The 15,304-nt window shown below is 33.6% G+C and overlaps 1 protein-coding gene across 2 annotated transcripts in view; it reads right to left on the bottom strand.

The window, feature by feature from the left end:
* LOC106672766 (homeobox protein prospero) overlaps positions 1-15,304 on the bottom strand; it is a 129,003-nt gene that overhangs the window by 78,472 nt on the left and 35,227 nt on the right. The window contains exon 1 of one of the 2 annotated variants that reach the window (XM_024226623.1): positions 8,654-8,676. The exons of the other annotated variant lie outside the window; for it this stretch is intronic. The gene's annotated coding sequence lies outside the window, so the exon portion shown is untranslated. Of the gene's footprint in view, positions 1-8,653; positions 8,677-15,304 lie in introns of those variants that run through there. 2 annotated transcript variants of the gene reach the window in all.

The raw sequence follows: 15,304 nt of genomic DNA, 5'->3' as shown, positions 1-15,304 counted from the left end.
AGAGAGAGAGAGAGAGAGAGAGAGAGAGAGAGAGAGAGAGAGAGAGAGAGAGAGAGAAGACAGACAGAATAAGGGAGGGAGCGAGTGTGAATAAGAAAGAGATCGAGAGAGAGACAAATACATATGTATATATGGAAAGAGAGAGAGAGAAAGAAAGAAAAAGAATGAGGGAGCAAGTGTAAGTAAGAGAGTTTGAGATTTAGAGTGCATGAGGAAGACAGTTAGTGAGAGAGTTTAAGGGTGAGGGCGAGATAGATAGGAAAATAGATAGGTAGATAAATAGATAGATAAATGGTTAGATAAATAGATAGATCGATAAATAGATTTGTAGATAGATTAATAAATAGATTGATAGACATAGGTAGATAGAGGTAGAGATACCCTTTGGGAAATAGGAAAGCAGAAACAGCTAAGTTTCGTCCACCAAAGACTAATTGAGCAAACGTTCCTTGAACGTCATGATGGTAGTTCTAAGATCTATGCATTGATTGAGACAATTCGTTATCAAACACATGCACCAATAAAATAAAATAAAATAGATATATTTTTCACTGGCTAATAGGCGACTAGTGAACGTAAATGGCATAAAATTTAATTACAACGTTTCTCAAACCGAGCCAATTTTGTAAAATCGTGCAGAAGAATATCAAATGATGAAGTGTATCCGCAGCTTTGAGTAAATTATGAAAGTGGAACTGGGTTTACACAGTTTTACGGCCGGTTTCCCTCTGGCCAGTGTGTCAAAGTACATTTTCCAAAATCACCAGGATTTCAAGTGTAAGTAACGACGAAATGTCCTTTGTATTTTCGAATGACTTCTTATTGAATGAACATTGACTCAATAATAAGTTCAACGTTTGAAATTTTCACAGCGTCCTTCACGTCAAATAAGGAGTTTTGCTGACAAAGCTGACCAAAACCAGACTAATTCACTAGCACATCGATAATTTTTTGACAGAATAGCCTAAATTTTAGGTTAAACTAGCATATTTTTGACATTTGTTAAAAATCTACAAAAAATTCTTTGTTACTAGCAAGCGTTGTAATTTAGAAGCATAACACTGAATTACTGTAAGAATGCGTGCATCAGCAAACGTTACTTACTTTATGGGTTTAACTTTTCATTTTCACCTCTTTCTTAAAATCCAAACCGTTGAAAGTGGAATAATAAAATTTAATTAACCGCAGGGTATGAAAAACAACAAAAACTCTAGTATCTGCTTTTGTAATTTATTCTGTTAGACGTTTCTAACTACATCTCCATCTTCGGCTGTTATTTAGCCTAAAAAAAAATATTTGTTCATGGTGTGAATTAACATCTAATTGCATCGATTGGTTCTATTATTGAGATTAGAGAAGAAGAAGAAGCCCTGAATATGCATTTTTTGCAATCTTTCTAGGTCTAAGTTTAGAAATGTCATAACGATTTATGATAAAAATAAATAAAATCTGATAGAATAAGACGACGGCCAGTAGTATATTGTTGATTAGGCCATTTGATCTGTTCACCGTGATTAAACACGTGTCTCTGTTCACGATTATCTTCTTTGATTAAACAAGTAGCATTTTTTAATGTATAATTTATATCTAACTTGTACGAAGCTTATTTAATCTGAGAATTAGGCTACAAGAATGTAAAAATAAACAATTATCTTCTACGCCAATCATTCGTTCCAGGTTAGAAAGGGATTTGGGTGACGTCCACCTAGTTATAGATGTAGGTAATAGCTTTTGAACGATTTCTTTCTGACGAGTAGCTATCTTCACAATTTTCCCATCGTCACGAAAGAAAAACAAACAACAAGATGCAATAAGAGAGAGAGAGAGAGAGAGAGAGAGAGAGAGAGAGAAAGAGAGAAAAACAGAGAGAGACAGACAGACTGAGACAGAATGACAGACAGAATGAGAGAGAGTAAGTGTGAGAGAGAGTGAGAGAGGGTGGGAGGGAGGACCAGAGTGAGTGAGAGAGTGTGAGTGTGTGAGAGTGAGGGGGTGATGAGAGGGGGAGAAGAGAGGGGGAGAGAGAGTGAGTGAGGAGGTGAGTGAGCGAGAAAAAGAAATAGTGAGTGAGAGAATGAGAAAGAGAGAGTGTGTGAGTGAGAGTAAGAGAGAGAGTGTGAGAGAGAGAGACAGAGAGAGGGTGAAAGAGAGAAAGAGAGTGAATGAGTGAGTGTGAGATCGATAGATGAGGAGAGAGAGAGAGAGAGAGAGAGAGAGAGAGAGACAGACAGACAGACAGACCTAGCGAGGAGGTGAAAAGGAACAAATAAATAAGTGAAATACGCTAATCATTATTTTAACTATTCTAACCACCCATCTTGCAATTTGTTTGACCTCAACTGGAAAAGTTTTTCATTCTCTAAATTAGTCAAAAATGTAATTTATGTTATCATAATAATTTGAACAATATCGCCTGTACTTCATGCTACACGTCTATTTGTACTTACTACTTCTGACACATCTTCTTAAACGAACCTGTTTATGAGGTACCCAATTAATTTTTATTTATTTTTAAATTCACTAATTTCGTGGTCCGCTTGACTAATTAATATATTACAATTAATTAAGGTTTTTAGTTGAGATAAAAAAGTCAATGGCACGAGCGGGCTTCGAACCCACGATCTTCGGCTCGATACGCCGCTGCTCTACCACTTGAGCTATCGTGACCTCGATCCACTCGTACACCAACTTCCCATCTCAACCGCACCTTTTGAATTTTCCCTCCTTTTTGCCATTTTTCAAATGTCGTGTAATCGGATTGGATTCTCGACGACAAATGAAATGGCCACGGAGGTTACGATATCTCTATCTGCTCTAAGATCTCCAGATGGGCGTGAAAGAGTGTGGAGAAGGCGAAATGAAAGGTACGAAGCTTGTTTTTTTTCCCAGAGCCAACCTTTTCAACGTAGCTCAGTGATGGTGTGGGGCGGGAATTTCAAACGAGAGTCGCACAGAGTTGGTTGTTCTTCGTGGAGGGTCTTTGGCGGTCAGTCAGTATGTTCAATGAAATTTTGGAACATCATGCGTTGCCTATCCTCCATGAAATCAGCGACAATCCTATTCTAATGCACGATAATGCCCGTCCACATGCCGCTCCCATATTACAAACGTACCTTCAACAGTATAACATCAGGGTCTTAACCTGGCCAGCCCGTTCTCCAGACTTGAACCCCATCAAACATTTATGATATAACCTCAAAAGAAGAATAAGAGCACGTGCATAACTTCGTGATAAACTCCACTATCTTGAAGGGAATCTACGTGAAAAATGGACTAGCCTCCAGCAAAGAGACATTTCCAGACTGGTTGAAAGTATGCCGAGGCGTCTTCGAGATGTAATTAATGGCAAGAGGAGGAAATACGCGATAGTGAAATGTTAATTAAAAATCTAAAACAAAATTTTTATCTGTTCGTCTTTTTTCCTTAGCAATTTACAATTTTATTTCTTTTTTCGACAAAGACTCAATTATTAAACGTTAAAAACGATGAAACTTTGATTAATATATAAAAATATATACAAGTCAAGTTATATTACAAATGGGTGGAATTTTTTGCCAGTCAGTGTATATAAATTCACTTTGACCTACATTTAGGATTAAATTTTTGGTTTGCTAAGTTGTTGAATATGGTTGCACCAAAGCACTTTATTTATTATTTGTCGTAATTTTGACTACGACCCAATGTTTCACTTATTGACCGTGTGGAAATAAAACTGTTTTCGTTGTTAGAAGAAATGACAATATTTGAAAGTTGGCGTGTTGTGATTCGGTATTGAAAATATCCCGTGCGATCCTAATCACACGTAAAAAAGAAAGACATGTGACCATTAAAGAGTTTAACGGCTACAAAAGTGTTCGATTTTTCGTTATTAACCGATTAAATAATTGGGGGGGGGGCAACGATTTTCCACATCGTTTACCGGAAAAGGAATTCTTCCAACGATCCACCACGCTTATAAACAATTTTAATTGATTTTTGATAACACGTATCATTTTTTGCACGCAGAGTTTAAAATATCATTCGGTAATATATATCAGCATGTTTAAAGAAAAGCACAAAAAGTGAGTTTTCGTTTTAAATTGATTACAATGACAAATAAGTCGATATTCGAAATAACATTGATCAACATTGATTAAAAAAGACGTTATAAAAAATATTATTTTTATTAAATCGATTATGTTTAGTGGTCAGATTGACCAAATTACTTCTTTCAATTAATTAATCTTTTTATGTAAGGTCTTCGTTGAATGAAAAACTTAGTGTCACGAGGGGGATTCGAACCCACGACCTTCGGCTTATTTTTCTGACTCACTCCTGAAATGTGTCAACTATGAAATAAATACCTATTAAGAGGAGTGGTGATTTTAATAAGAAGAAAATCAGAGAAGAGTAAAATTGGGCCTGGTCAGCAGAGATGTTCTCACGTATCCAGAGCACTGTCGATAGGTGGCCCTAGGAGGTTATGTCTCGTAGAGGAAGGGCTACGATTAACGATAGGCCAATTCTTTTGTATGTAGTGAAAGGTTGCTCGATGTATCACACCTAAGTGAAGGGTGCAACCCTTGGCTCTTTATATAAAGAGTGTAGGAATGGATCCCGATACGAGAATTGTACTTGAGCACTGCAGCGAGTATCTAGGATCCCAGGGCTGTTCTATTGCATATAATACTGATGGTTTTCTCTCTGAAATATCTAAAATACTTGATCAATCTTTGGAATAAACAACTTTTTTTTTGAAATTTTACAGTGACTTGAACTAATCGTTTGGATTTGTATTTCTTAGGTGAAAATGACAAAGGAGGTTATCAAATTTCGTTTCATAACACTTGTTCACCCAAGTTTTGTTACACAACAGTCAATCCGTGTTTCTATTTTAAACCTCTTTATTTAAGTTAGCTCACGCAACCCTATTGTCCAGTGGTAAATCATTTATGGGGCTTAGAGGAATATTAGGTTTTTAAAACAGTTAATTAATTCTTTAAAATGTCCTGATCGTTAATTAGTTTTCAAAGGCTAAGGCATTTTCGATAAATATCTAAAGAAAAACCAATTAATTTGGATTAATACTTAGAACGAATTACTATTAAAACAAACTAGATATTACATTTATACACACACACACACANATACTGTTTTTATCTTTAATTTCTTTTTTTCTGGATACACCCTCTATTAAATGTACCTTCTGAAATAGAAAGATAGTGTTTATTTGTGGTAACAATTCAACATTTTAAGAAAATGTTATAATTTGTATTCATTATAAACAGTTATTTGTACATGTATGAGGATGACATACAGACTTCGACAATGACAAATATTTGATTAAATTGGATTTTCTTATATAAACAAATTTGAATGTCGTTAACTACAGTAAAATGATAAATTAGAATTATGAATATAACGGAACGTATGCAAGAGGTAAGTTCCTGTACTTAATCGCATAAAAACAGCAAATAATGTATATGTAATACGGGGTGTCCAGTGAACATAGGTCAAAACTTCAGGAGGCTATGCCAAGGTCAAATCGGACAAAAAAGTCCCTAATGTCCAAAGTATGATTCTCTGTTTTATTCGAGATATGTTTCGTCTAATAAATAAGACAAAAGAACAGTTAAAATGGATCAACGCAGTTGAGTAGAAAGGTCGCGCTGGCATGGTCACATATACCCGGGAACGAAGAATCATGTTTTTATCGGGCGTTGTTTATACGTTAATTCATTGGAAGACATGTAATTTATTAGCGTGATATATGTAACCACAAACATAGAAGTCTGGTCACAGTTACTCCTAAGAGTATTTCATATAACTCGGAGCGGCGTTCAACCCACTCCATTCTCGCTAATAAATTACTTTTACTCTCCAGACGTCATACACTTTCCCAAGAGTACTCGTTGTTCCTCGGGGCGGGGTTAACATGTAATGGATCTTAGGGAATATAGGAAGACAGAAACAGTGAGCTAACTCTAAAATATTGACTGTTATTCAATTCTATTGCTTTGGGTATAGATTTATTTTACATATTATTCAGAAATCGTGAGGTTTGGTCTGGTGTGATGTAGGTTTCAGAAAAACATTTTCTTTATCGTGCCAACGTTTCGATCTTTTATTGAGATCATCTTCAGGGCCTGGGATTTACAAACATCATTTTCATTTAACAAATACATTTAGGATGTGGTATTTGTTAAATGAAAATAATGTTTGTAAATCCCAGGCCCTGAAGATGATCTCAATAAAGATCGAAACGTTGGCACGATAAAGAAAATGTTTTTCTGAAACCTACATCANAATGTAAGTTGCCGGACAGTTTAAACAGTTGATCTTGTAGATTACGTCAGATTTATTTGTTATTGGTGTGGGATCTTTAACTTTGGAAAAAAGTGTTTGGATTGTTTTGTAATTTTTGAAAGCTATTTTGAAGTTATCGGACGAGAGAAATGTGTTTAATTTGTGTGATAGGCCTTGAATAAATGGTATGGAAATGTATGCTTGTTTGTTAGTATTTGATATATTTAATGTAGTATTATTAGTAATAGTGGAATGTGTTAGTTGGCACGATAAAGAAAATGTTTTTCTGAAACCTACATCACATCCGACCGCATCTCACAATATCTGAATAACTATCGATTAACGGTCACAAATCTCTATACACGTCTTTTCTATAGTTATTCAGATATCGTGAGATGCGGTCGGGTTTTTTCTATACCGACCTCCTTCCCCACCCCTAAGAATCCATCGTATATAAACATAAAACAGCAAAATCTCACTGGCACTCTCAACACGACAAGCAAGAATGGCACAATTACACAGAAGACAAACACTTTGATTGAATATATATTTTGAATATATATATTGAATATACAAATATATTTTGCATTGTATAAATTCACTTTTCCACATCCTAAATGTATGTGTTAAATGTAAACAATGTTTGTAAATCCTAGGCCCTGAAGATGATGTCAATAAAGATCGAAACGTTGGCACGATAAAGAAAATGTTTTTTTGAAATCTACATCACACCAAACCGCATCTCACGATTTCTGAATAATTATCGATTAACGGTCACTAATAACCACACATTTATTTTAAAGTTTCTTTTCGATTCATTAATTGTAAACAAGTATATATATATACTTGTATATAATTAAAGAATCCAAAAGAAACCTTAAAATAAATCCATACCCAAAACACAAAAATTGTATAGTATATATTTTTTTGGGGGGGAGAGTTGTTTTGGGTATGGATTTATTTTAAGGCTTCTTTTGGATTCTTTAATTGTATACTTATATATATGTATATATGTACAAGATATTTTACTTTTCAGGACATTTCCACCTTGCGCAACTCTATTCCATAAAGACTTGTGTGTATAATAAAATGTTAATCCTGTTTTAAATCTGATTACACCAATGGTAAGAGAATTAGAAATCTATGAAATTTACTTGACTTTTGTAACGTAAAGCAAACAAAATATAAAATCAATTATACATGAAATTTTACGAGTATGGAAAGTTCTTGTCTGAATTTTAAGCAAGATTTAATTGGGTCTGTAATAGAAAATCTTAGTTACACCTTACATAAAGAAATATTGGAAGCTCATAGAAGTTTATTTTCAACCTGATTTTGCATTATGTTAACTTAAGGTTCCAATAAAAAAAATGCAACTCAGGGTTTTCAAATATTACTATTGGTGGTATTAAATTTCAATGGGATTAGCATTTTATGAGATACGAGGGACTGATTAAATTAACTTTGGATAATAGCGACATTTTGGTGAAATTTGATGTGACGGATAACCTCCAGATGATGTTTGTGCACGGGACACACGTTTTTATACGAAATATACATTTACTTGCTAATATTTTTCGTATTGTGATATATTAACGAATAACGTTATCGATCCAGTAATTATCTTAAAAGTGATAGCCTCTTTGTCAATAGACTGCCAGAAACTCGTATGATTGAAGCCAAACGTCGTTTATTGTCGATAGCGGTAAAGAATGCTTGTAATCACACTTGATTCGTCTTATTTATGCAGATAATGTAAACATCTGGAAGAGTCCGCCCCCAAAACAGAATCTCGTATCTTGACCGTTATCGTCGCTACGATGGATTGGCCTGTCCTACGTTTATCGTCTCTTCAAACTAATCAGAAATCAAAGCTTTCTAACGGCAATTAACTTTAATTAAATTTTCGATCACAATCCTTTTTAATTAAACGGAATTTCTCTAAAACTAGACTCTGCCCTGTTAGAGGTTATTGGTTTTATTTGGCCCGACCGAGACCGGAAGCTCGAATCGACGTTATTGGCTCGAACATTATTTTTCATATATGAAACGAAATCAAGTATCAAATAATAAAATGGGTAAGGGAAGCGCTGTTATCGGATAATAGCGCCCGTCATTATTTCCAACGATCCTTTCAAATCATTAAATAAAAAAAAATCAACTATAGCTTTAATGCATAATTATATACCCAAACAACTTTTGCCAAAATAATTTTTATAAATAGAATGAACGGCAGAAAATCTCCTATCCACTTATCTCAAAATCCACTGAATATACAAAATCGCACTAAATATCAACGATTATAAAACCTTGTTATTTATTGTGAATTATTTGAAACGAATGTATTTAAGTTAAACTTAGTACATACCGTAATTTTCCTCCGACTTTAGGTCCATTTTGTCATTGTCCGTTGGATATTTTAGTTTTAGGAGCCTCCTTGACGTTAGAGGTCTTTTTTACTTCCTTTTGTTATTTGGTCCTTCTCTTACATCAACAGTAATTCTTAACTTCTGAAAACTAGATTTTATTTAGTTCACTTTGTGATTTGTTTGGTTAAAAAGGGTCAGACGCTGGTGGAGATATTACCGGTTTGAATTCTACAGTGAAAAATATTAGGCCAATATTTTAAATCAAACTTTAGGTGCTTCATTTTCATCAATTAAATATCGGTAAGACTTAACTATTTAAATTACTAATATCATACGCATATTATTTTAATAATCCAACTGGTAGAATAAATAAGTTTATTATTAGAAAAAAATTCCACGTAAAAAAATTCATTTTAGATACATACAAATAACTGCAATAATACATACCCTTTAATGAAAAATAATAATGAGAAGATGAATAGCCTTTTTTTGTTAAAATAATACTTTTAACTTCAAATTAACCCGTTTTAATTTAAAATTAAACTTTTTTAATTTCAAATTATCCCTTTCTTTAAAGCGTTGAAAAACTTAGGGGATTTTAAAATTAAAAATTATATAAAATTAAATAAAAAAGCATTCATTTAATGTTAATTAATACAAATAATAACAATATATACAAAAGGGTTTTTATTAAAAATTAATTACGTTCGTTTGAAATTTAAATAAAATTAAATATAAAAACAAATGATTGTTCTATTAATTAGAGGTTTTTAAATATAAAATAATTATTTTTTATTTTAAAGTTAAAAGATGTGAATGTGAAAAATGTGAAGCAAAAAAGTTAATTTGAATTTAAAAGTGGTAATTTAAGTTCTTTATTTTTGTGTAATTTGGTTATAAAGGATTTGAAATCCTGGTTGATGATTATTTCTTTTTAAAAAACCTTGCATTGGAACTGAAATATATTGCTCCAAACCAATAATTCGTGTTTTTAGTTCAAGAAATAACCACCAACCTGAATTTCAAATTGGTTAATTTTATTACAAAAAAGTTATAACGTTAAAACGTTAAATGTTATTATAAGTTTATAATTATTTATATTAAAAATATAACAAATAGACACGAATTTTACTTACTTTACACACTCATATTTAATACCACCTATTTTTTTTAAAGAAAGGGTAAATTTAAAATTTAACTCTTTAGGACTCTAGAACACAAGAATGAATATTAAGTAAAATTAAAAATTATATAAAATTAAATGTAAAACCTAAAGATTTATCTTTTCATTTTATCTTATTTTCAAATACAAAATATTTGGGCTCTTAAAAACCTAAAAATTCTCACAAGAAGAAGAATCATTTATTTTTATTTTATATAATTTTTAATTATAATTGTATTTAATTAATCTTTATATATGATATGATCATACAAATAATAAATACAATTAAATCCATTATATTTCGCGGTCCGAGTGACCAAATAACTTTTTTCAATTAATTAATCTTTATGTAAGGTATTGGTTGAAATAAAAAAGCCAGTGTCACGAGCGGGATGGGCTTTTTTTACACTGGCTTTTTTATTTCTACCAATATCTTACATAAAGATTAATTAATTGAAAGAAGTTATTTGGTCACTCGGACCACGAAATAGAATGGATTTAATTTTATTTAATATTCATATGATCTTCTAAGAGATTAATTATTTTATATTAAAACAAATCTCAAATATCATGAATTTTACTTTACACTATTTCCTACCATCTAAGTTTTAAAAAAATGGTTTAAGAGAGGGTTATTTTGAAGTTAAAAATGGTTTCGTTAAAGTTTATAAGGGTTAATTTAAAGTTAAAAAGCTATAATTCATTTGATTTTAATGAGGTAAAAAGTTAGTAGATTTAGAATAAAAATTAATTAGATTTCATTAAAAAAATATGTAGTATTTACCACGCTTTAACCCCTTCCCATAAAAAAAATCTTCAAAGATTCTATTACAATATTGTATTTAATACAAATTATTAATATTTTGAAGCAACTCATAAGTGGAAAATTAAAAACAGGCGATCAGTGAAAAACGAGAAAGAATGAAAGCTTGAACTTTACTACTTTAATCTACTGATAGCCAGAATAAGAGAACCAGAGAGACCGGTGATAACAGTTCGGAAAGTCGACACCTCCAACCGGGTGGAGGGAACTTGGTAGGTAAACGCTAATTGCACCTGAATTTAGTAGGATGCCGCAACCGTGTCCTGTTTTCAATCGCCACGGTAGTCACGGTTTATTTACGAGGTTTTCACAAGAAAATAAATCCCACATGGAAATTTTTCTATTTCTGAATTGATTTGATTAAAAACTACGATTACTTTAAAAATTACGTGTGGTGTTTAGCGACCGTTAGTTAATGATTATTAGTAGATCGTGAGATGCGGTCTGGTGTGACGTAAGTTTTAGAAAAACATTTTCTTTATCGTGCCAACGTTTCGATATTTATTGAGATCATCTTCAGGGCCTGGGATTTATAAACATTGTTTAAATTTTACAAATACATGAAGGATGTGAAAAAAATGAATTTAAACAATGCTAGAAAATTTTATATCCAATCAAAGTATTTGTACTCACTCAAAGTGTGTGTTTTCTGCGTAACTGTGTCATTCACGACACAAAAGAATGACACAATTACGCATAAATCAAACACGGAAAAATTTAAACAATGTTTATAAATACCAGGCCCTGAAGATGATCTCAATAAAGATCGAAACGTTGGTATGACAAAGAAAATGTTTTTCTAAATCCTACGTCACGCCAGACCGCATCTCACGATCTCCGAATAATCATTTAAAAATTATCTGTGTTATATCCGGTAGCAGTGTATAAATTCAAATATTTATAGTTTACGCCGTAACATTCTAAAAGTTTTTTCTGGTTTATATAAAAAAGGGAGAACATTGGGTTTCAGGTTATGATTAAATGCGCAAGATGAGAAAGATAAACAATATGGGAAACCAGAAAGATTTAGGTAGTTTATAGATTTGAAGTCGATCAAAGAGGCGTATCACTGCAAATTCAACAAGCACAAACTGTTTTTAGAGGCATTTAACCTTTGTTTAGGAGACGTTGCCAACCGGCCTCATCAGGAGAATGGCCTTCATCCTACTGATCTGAGGTTATAGTGCATTCCATTGTTGACAAACTGGAGTTGCCCAGGCAGCCTTTAAAAATGCACTCAGTGCTGTGACATGGAAACTGCCGATAAGGATTGCATGTTGCCCGTTGGCCAAGTTAATTGCGATTTCGCTTCTATCTCTCACACTTACGGAATTAATAAGAAAAGTTATAGCGTGATAGCGCTCAGACAGCTGTTCTTTAATACGAGCTTCTTCGTTTTAATTAAAAGAATAATCAATTCTGTTTAAAGTTTGATAGTAATTTATTAATTAAAATGGGACTGAGAAGTTGTTCGGGCCTAAGTTTGGATAGACTCCTTGACACTATAACAACTTACTTTTTTACCGTTTTTGCCCCAATTAAAAATAACACTTCATAATTTGTAACAAAGTTGATTACACCGTGAGATTTTTTCTTGAAATGAAGTGTATGAAAAAACGCCTAAACGCCTCTGACGAACCAGAACAGCGAGGCTAGACGGACCAGCATGATCGGAAACAAACCAACTATTAAATTAATTCCAGTGATGCTTAGTATCCTGCCAAATCCAAACTTAAAAACAAAATCTAAATTAACCAAGACCAAAAAAATGTATACATACTTTAAGATGGCACCAATAAAAAGGTAAAATAATATCTGTTTTCATTGTATTTGTCGATAACTGAATAATGAACTAACAATATGTTATTATAAAATTATAAATATAATATATAAACGATAAGTGCAAACGAATAATACGAGTGATATGTTAAAGCAAAAGTAATTTTGTCTATTCCTTTTAAAATGATTTTTTTTATATTTTTATGGTGTACATTCTAATTTTGTGAAACTCCAAAATCAGTTATTTGTAAGACAATTTATTTCTTATCTATCAACTTTTAAAGTGAGATATCTCTATGGGGAGATGAACCTGCAATTTGGTCCTTATCCATTATTTAGATCGGTCTACACTATTTCTGAATCTGTCATACTCCTTCACTCCTTCTTGATAGTGATGGGTCAGGGGTAAATTTTTTTTCAAGGGTATTTCAACTTCGAGGTTATATGAACACTCGGGGTGCCGGTGTTTTTGAAAAAATGACCATTTGTAAGTATATCGGGTTTGATTGCAGGGGCGCTAGATTCGAACCCGGGACCTTTATCTTATAGTGCGGAGCGCCGTGTCAACACCTAAACCGATGCGGCCACCGACGCCTCTATATGGTGGTAAATAATAGTTTATTTAGATTAATTATTAAACAAAAGAAACGTTCGGAAGATTTCCTCTTGAGGTCTGCAGGGTACTGAACCTGTAGTTGGGTAGGTTTCATTCATTTTGGTCAAATTTTGCCAGAAGCGTTTCTGGCTCCTTGCCATCTTCGGTTTTTGACCTTTGTCATATGACCCTTACGGTACTCTTCAAATAATTGTTTATTTATGTTAATTATGTAAATATGAGCATCAATTGTGAGATTTTCTTTTGGGGTTTGCAGGATGTTCAACCTGTAGTTAGGTAGGCTTCATTCATTTTGGGCATCTATTCTTAGCTCGTTTGGTATGCCAGAAGCGTTTTCGCCTTCCTACTATCTTCAGTGCTAGGTCTTTGTCTTATGCCCCTTAGGGTTCTTATTAAAAAATTGTTAATTTATATTAATTAAGTAAATGTGAGAATCGATTATGACATTTTCTTTTGGGGTCTGGAAGATGTTCAACCCGTAGTTGGGAAGGTTTCACTCATTTTGGTCAAATTTTCCTGGTTCGTTTGGTTTATCGGAAGCGTTTCTGGCTCCTTGCCATCTTCGGTTTTTGGCCTTTGTCATAGACCCTTACGGTACTCTTTAAACAATTGTTTATTTATGTTAATTATGTAAATATGAGCATCGATTGTAAGATTTTCTCTTGGGGTCTGCAGACTACTGAACCTTTAGTTGGGTAGATTTAATTAATTTTGGTAGGCTAATCCTGGCACGTTTGGTCTGTTAGAGGTGTTTCGGGGTTCTCTTTGAGCAGTGGTGTATTTATAATAATTTTTTAAATATTTAAGGTCTGTAATTGTTCAAGCCATTTTGGTAACACTTATTGGAGAGTTTTTGAAAAAAAGAAACTTTCTGAGATCGGTCGTCCAAATATAAGCATCATTATCTCTATTTTATCTATTTTAGTATAAAGTTACCTCACCAGATCGTAAAGCATTGAGTAAAAAGTAGTAGCATTAAATAGTGAAATCACGGTTTCTGTAAAGTACTTTTTCCGCCTTTTGTACTTTGTGAAATAAATAATTAATATTTTATTTAAAAAGTGTACTGTTTATTTTTACTATTAGTAAAGTGAGGAGTTGCAGATAAACTTAACCAATTGGATTTGTTTTCTAATGAGGCTAGGATTGTAGCTGAGATGTAAATAAACGAGAGGGAAGTCGAATCGAGATTGTGGACGGAGGGGCCGTCCCGAGGTGAGCAAAGTGTCGGTCATCAGATTAGAAGGGATTCAATTAGATGGAATAGAATCCAGATGGAATAGAACCAGAAGGGAATAGTAAGATGTGGGTGAATTAATTTGAGGGAAGAGCCGGTGGTAATAGGTAGTAGCGTTTGCACGGGGGGTGGACTGTTTGTTTTAAGGTGTACGTGTAATCCTTGCATGGGGAGCGGGAATGAATGCCCAATGTCCGGCCGGGTTAGTCTTAGTCAGGATGGAAGCTAAGCGAGGGACGAGCCCTGCCTAGGAATTAGGATAAGCCGCTAACAAACAAGATGAGTTGAGGGAACGAGAGTAGGCGGCAATCGGACCCATCTGTGTGCTGAAAGTAAAGAGGTAACTGCAGAGTGTCCGGCCTCGATCTTCGCCCTCCTTGCCTCTTCGCCGCTCCACCCTAAAACCCAATGCAATTAATTCGGAAGCACACGCGCACGCTGGGGGGACTGGGAACGCGTCTGCCCGCTTCATTCGCCCAGATTAGCATTAATAGAGAAACTGAGGGAGTCGGGCCGGTGACAAATGCTTTCCTCGCCGCCACTAACCTGGGCCCTTGTTCATTGTCTCAAGATGTGTACATACACGCATGAATCCCTCTAGTTTACATGAATTATCGCACACACACACAATTACACCTCACTACATTTCTACTATTATTCTACTACCCTTTAACAGGAAAACTGAATTAATTAACTGACCCGACCGTTTCCCCCTTACCTTAGTTTATAAATAACTATCTTAATCCTTGTTGATTAACACAATTGTGTTAAAAGTGCGCTTTTGAAGTTGTCAGATTTCGTAATTCTCCGCCCCTTCGTTTAATGACAACCAATAAATCTTAAAATTAATAGATTTTATCTAATTGATTTCCAGCAAGTTTGCAATTTTAATTTATTATAAAAACTCTCTAAATTTAACTTCTTTTTATTACTTTGAACGTCCTTTAAAAAAATAGATTTAAATGAAACAAATTAATCGTCTCTTGAAAACATTGAATATGGCTGCATTATCATTATTAACACATCCACTATA

Source organism: Cimex lectularius, unplaced genomic scaffold (genome assembly GCF_000648675.2).
Source record: "Cimex lectularius strain Harlan isolate CLEC.00 unplaced genomic scaffold, Clec_2.1 scaffold118, whole genome shotgun sequence".
In the NCBI taxonomy this organism is placed as follows: domain Eukaryota; kingdom Metazoa; phylum Arthropoda; class Insecta; order Hemiptera; family Cimicidae; genus Cimex; species Cimex lectularius.
This window is presented reverse-complemented; position numbering and strand designations above follow the sequence as displayed.